The sequence below is a fragment of the Coenobita brevimanus genome, chromosome 56 (assembly GCF_032717465.1).
Source record: "Coenobita brevimanus isolate Jiangsu-jjx chromosome 56, ASM3271746v2, whole genome shotgun sequence".
Classification (NCBI taxonomy): domain Eukaryota; kingdom Metazoa; phylum Arthropoda; class Malacostraca; order Decapoda; family Coenobitidae; genus Coenobita; species Coenobita brevimanus.
In genome coordinates this window covers 40440728-40445840 of record NC_137009.1, presented here as the reverse complement: position 1 = coordinate 40445840, position 5113 = coordinate 40440728, and the positions used below count along the sequence as shown (strand labels likewise).

The window sequence follows — 5113 nt, the reverse complement described above, 5'->3', positions numbered from 1 at the left end:
CTGTGATACAACAACCTTTCACTTGCAAGGCTCCTGGCTTATGCAGTCAAGCATTAGGCTGTGACCACAACCATGATACATATATACATGACATACTGATAAAAAACGTAAATGATGAAAATTTTATGATAAGGATGAAGTTTCACAATTATTTAATTCAATGACACCCAAATTCCATGGAAGTAACTAGTGTGATACAAGGAGCACTTAAAGCTGATTTACTGACACCAGTGGTAGTGTCCCACAGAGGACAGCGGGTCAATCTGGATCCAAAACCCAACTGTCCCTAAACTGTTCAGGTTAGATTAACTTAAGTTTGGCTTGGTTATGTTAGCAGGGACAAAATAACTGGCAACACATTGACCTTGGAGCTAAATCATCCTGCAAGCCCAACATGACAGGCTGACATTTGCTGAAGTGTGTGAAAAACCAATGAGGTTGTACAGTACAATTAGCAGCTTCAAAATTGTGCATTCCACAACTTTCTAAAGTTATTGCTGTGATAATCTGATTATAACTAAAACCATAACTGTGTATCATATGCCAAGGGGCTTTCCCACATCATTGTAAAATGTTCACTGTATGTACACAGGGGTAGTGTATGTGCAAAACGAGTGTCAAGCAACAGTTCAAGCCACCTGTGTGGTGACACCATGCCTCTCCAAACTACCATTAGCTCACCAACCATGCCCATCAGCCATACCTTCCACTGCCTCAACTGACTTCATGCCCTATCACCCCACATCATGACCTATCAATGCTGTGTTGTGATCCCTGCTGTTTAACCTCCTCAATCTGGTGCACAGTAACCCTTCCATTACATGACATAACAGAGCCAAGGGCATGTCTGTCAGTAGATCTGTCCAGATAACACACTTCTCCCCCGGCCCCCTTTCGTACATACCGTAACTTTGAAAGCCATTGTAAAAGGCTACTATAGTACTGTACATCATACAACATTTATATCTTGTGTTTTACACTATCTGGTCAAGCAGACCTATAAACCACAGCCAAGCAGTTACCATGATCAAACAGACCCATCAACCACAGACATCACTGCAGGGCCATACCCTGCAACGACATGAATAAAACATAAAAAAAAAAAACTGGCCCTGCCAGTTCACTCAACCGTAATTTCCACCTGGATGCAGGTATGTCGTCCAGATAAAATGGAAAAATGTACAAACAATGGTTTTGAACGCCAGAACACAGCGTCTGGATAATGGACTGTTTGGATAATGGACGTCCAGATAATCAAGGGATTACTGTACTTTTATTCTTGCTGCCTTCAACTCACTTTACTCAGCAATGGAGAAAAAATCATGTTGAGAACAGGTTAATCAAGACTGTTTTCAAGCTTGTCACAATAAACAACTTTTATTAACAGAATCATGTCCAGGTAGCAGGAGTAATCTGTGACCTGCCATTATTGTCCACCAAGATGTATGCCTCTGTGTGTTGCTTCAAACCTCTTACGTATCACTTTTTTGGCAATTTTACCCCAATATGTTGAGTACACCGCTTCCCGTCCGATCAGCGAAGTTAAGCAACGTTGGGTCTGGTTAGTACTTGGATGGGTGACCGCCTGGGAACACCAGATGCTGTTGGCATCCCTACGTGTCAAGTGGGGTTGGTGGAGGATTAGTGCCCCTCCCTGTAAAACAATTAACTCTAAGCCCTTGGCCACCCCGTTTGGGATACATGGCGTCTGGCAATGAATGAATGATGAATGTTTTGCTGCAACACATCGCTGTACTGACGAGCAAAAACAGTTCTTCTACAATTTGCATAGAGAAGCTGGGGTTGGCCTCAGAATTCTGCAAACATATTAGCATGCACATGTGTACACAAATTCTTATATTACTGTATTTCCTGGTGTGTAGAAGACGGTCCAGAGACATGAACAGTGTAAAGCAAGGGGTTACTCCAGTACTATGCAACTTGGCTCAAATGTCCCTTGTTGCATTACTACAGTATTATACTCCACCAGGCCAGATACCGGATTTAATGAACACTTTCAGGCGCCCCGGACAAACGGTTGTGTATACAGGATGCCATCGGGTAAACGAGGGGGAAAAACACACATACAGACCTACTGGACAACTCTGGGCCCACTGGACACTTTTTTGCATTTAGCGTATACCATCCGTTACATGGAGTGTTTGACGCAGGCTTACCGGATCGCTTCCCACACGAGGGGTGACTCAGAATACAGTTACCAACGATGGCAGCAGCTTTCGCACCTGCCTGGGCTAGTCATGAAGAAGTGCTATGACAAGAGTGTGAAATTATGGGACAAGCTAGTGCAAAATAGGCCAGTTTTCATTTTTAGTACTAGAATATACCATTTCACTCAGTTTATTTTCCATTACGTGCTTGAAATCCCACTTCAGGGGGGACCATCGGACCTGCCGGATTACTGGCTTTATTAGATCGGGTTTCCCCCAACTGATCCAGTCTGCTGTACAGGGTTGGCTGTATTTGCCGCTTTTGAAATACTGGCTCGGATTTCGGATTTGGAAGTTGGCCTGGATTTCATCTGTGAAAAGTCTGGTCCACTTTTCATATTAAAACACTGGCTTAGAAGGGATTTTTTTTGTTATTTAGCTCAGATGTTTTTGAAGGGTACACAGATTTCTCTAGGATTCTGTTTGTGAAAAATTGGCTCAGATTATACAGTATATTGTATAAACAGATTTAAAACTGTTATTTCCCCCTTTTTAAGAAAGTAGCTCTGATGTTTGTGAGAAGTTGGTCAGATCAAATACTTTCTATATTTTACGTGTGCTTGGATTTTGTTTCTACAACACTGGCTCAGATTTACTTATAGGAAAACCTGTCTGATTTTATTCTTTTTCTGAAAAGCTGCCTTGAACTTGCAGCTTTTCAGTGTTCTTTATTCTTTGTACTCACCCTGTATCTGATTCTATCTATCTATCTATCTATTGCCAGACGCCTCAATCCCGTTTAGGGTGGCCACAAACAAATCGCCTCCAAGTCGCCCTGTCCCCCGGCATTTCACTGCAGTATCTGACTCACTCTGACTTTTTTTCTTACAAACGTTTTCCTTGTATAAGATGAGCCTATTAATGCAATCACTGGCCGGAACCAACAATGGTTTACATGGTATGGTTTCAGCACAAGAGGTGGCAGTACAGATGTACATAATAAATACCCTGGAAAACACTCACAATAAACACAACAATATATTTTGGAACCACTAACATCGGCATAATATTTGCCAACAAGTCCAGTCTACCAAACTACCTTTTTGACGCCACTGCATCCATCACCATCCAAATGCTAATTCCAGTTTTACATACTGTATGTTGGATTAATTACTAAATATTTAGTAGGGAGGAATATTGTTAGCACAGGATGAGGTATAAACAGACAACACTGCTAAATGCTTCAATTATAGACGTGGTTCAATATTATCCATATTATACCCAGGCCTACAATACACGGATTCATTACGCTGAGCTCCATTTACTACTCCTAATCAAGTTTTATAAATTCTCACACCCATATTTAAATAATGACTATCATGTCCTGTGTTAATTATACCTAAAACAGAAGCCCAAACATATGGGCAGAAACAGGAAATGAAATCCTGGCAAAATTATGCTTTACCTGTTGACCAATTTCAAAATGTATCGGCGTCAAAATTCAAAAGTTCAAATTACATTGTTCTCTATCACATGTATTAAGCATCAGCGTAGGATTATAAGTGACCCAACTTGATCCCAAATATTTCTTACCTGTCATACAATAAGAGAAACAGCTCACACTTGACGACTGACGGCGTAGGAGATGTGGAAACGTGACGGTCAGGCCGCCGCTGCACCAGCCTCCTAACCGCCATGATGGTAGTGACGCGGCCCACACCATTCCATCCCACCTAGCAACAATATTTTGGTTAATTTCAGTCCAAACTAAGGCCAAAACGTCTTATTTAACGCATGACTACGCATAAAATAATATTAGTTTAATTACTACCTATAATGGTGGACTGGGAATAAGCTTCTTTGAAATGTGATGAAAAGTACAGTACCGGCAGGGATGAATGTCAAACTTTTCAAACTTTGAATCGTCACACTGGCACATCTAAATATTCAGAATGTACTCATTGTTCAATTAAGCTGTCAAATGAAAACACAATAGCGATTAATAGGTATTTCTGTGAATCATTATTTACAAACTTGTATGACTTACTCTGCTACTACTGTACTTAATACCTACACTTGGGTATACAGACGTTGGGTACACCCCTGACTGCCTTGCAATTGCTTACGTGGAGCACTGTTAAGTAAATATCTTGTGCGACACTAATTACCTCTTCCCTACCTACCTAAGCGACACACTACACCTACATTTGTAGAACTGCAGATTCTGGTTTAACATCCGTGTATGTGGCTGGTGGACCACTGGTATGGCTTTAATTACAACGACTAATAAGAACTACTAATGATCTGGGGGGCTGACACCAGCGCTTCATGTTCTGTCGATATTCTGTTCTCTCATCGTTTAAAAGTAAAGCTTTAACGTGATTTATTAGCGAAATTATAGCAAACAGACTTGAAAAACTGAATCTACCAACACTACAGGAGAGAAGGAAAAGAAACAAATGCATCTCAGGGAAAGAGGGAATTAGACATAAATGATTACTTAACCTATGGGGAAGCATCAGCAAGAGGACACTGCAAAAAACTGCATGAGAGGTGATAAAGACGTAAGGAAATTTAGTTTCCCAAACAGAGTAACTGATCAGTGGAATGCACTACCGAATGAAAGTGTGTGCCAAAACAGTTCATAAATTAAAAGACATATATGATAAAAATGGTTTAAGACACGGGACAGTACGAGCTTGACTCATTCCTGTAAAGATACAATTAGGTAAGAACACACACACACACACAAAAACATTGTTCCTCCAGGGAAATGGAAGAGGGCCGTTCCTCCCATGAAAATAATGGGAGTACGCCATATCATCTCGTACCTCTCTCTCTCTCTCTCTCTCTCTCTCTCTCGGGCATATACAGCAGTTCACCCTCAACCAAGAAGCATGAACCGCACATCAAAGAAAACGGTGACATGTGACAATAGTTAAGGA

General features: G+C 41.1%; 1 pseudogene; it reads left to right on the top strand.

Moving 5' to 3' along the window:
* Positions 1-1486: 1486 nt before the first annotated feature.
* Positions 1487-1610, top strand: LOC145401813 (5S ribosomal RNA; annotated as a pseudogene).
* Positions 1611-5113: the final 3503 nt, after the last annotated feature.